General features: G+C 51.9%; 1 protein-coding gene across 1 annotated transcript in view; it reads left to right on the forward strand.

The window, feature by feature from the left end:
* CHEK2 (checkpoint kinase 2) overlaps positions 1-718 on the forward strand; it is a 20,455-nt gene that overhangs the window by 17,576 nt on the left and 2,161 nt on the right. The window lies entirely within an intron of this gene.

Raw genomic sequence — 718 nt, forward strand, 5'->3', positions numbered from 1 at the left:
CCAGGTGGGGTCTCACCAGAGCAGAGTAGAGGGGCAGAATCACCTCCCTCGACCTGCTGGCCACGCTTCTTTTGATGCAGCCCAGGATACGGTTGGCCTTCTGGGCTGCGAGCACACATTGCCAGCTGACAGTCAGTTTTTCATCCACCAGTACCCCCAAGTCCTTCTCGGCAGGGCTGCTCTCAAATCCCTTCATTCCCCAGCCTGTATTGATACCAGGGATTGCTGTGACCCAGGGGCAGGACCTTGCACTTGGCATTGCTGAACGTCATAAGGTTCACATGGGCCCACTTGAGCTTGTCCAGGCCCCTCTGAATGGCATCCCATCCCTCAGGCATGTCAGCTGCACCACTCAGCTTGGTGTCATCTGCAAACTTGGTGTGGGTGCACTCGAGCCCACTGCCTATGTCGTTGATGAAGATAGTAAACAGTACTGGTCCCAATTCAGACCCCTGAGGGACGCCCCTCGTCACTGATCTCCATCCAGACATTGAGCCATTGACCACTACTCTCTGGATGTGATCATCTAACCAATTCCTCACCCATCAAATAGTCCATCCATCAAATCCATACCTCTCCAATTTAGAGAGAAGGATGTTGTGGTGGACCGTGTCAAAGGCCTTAAGAAGTATCAAATAGTCATCCATCAAATCCATACCTCTCCAATTTAGAGAGAAGGATGTTGTGGTGGACCCAAAGGCCTTAAGAAGTCCATCCA

Source organism: Aptenodytes forsteri, unplaced genomic scaffold (genome assembly GCF_000699145.1).
Source record: "Aptenodytes forsteri isolate BGI_AS27 unplaced genomic scaffold, ASM69914v1 Scaffold550, whole genome shotgun sequence".
Lineage (NCBI taxonomy): Eukaryota > Metazoa > Chordata > Aves > Sphenisciformes > Spheniscidae > Aptenodytes > Aptenodytes forsteri.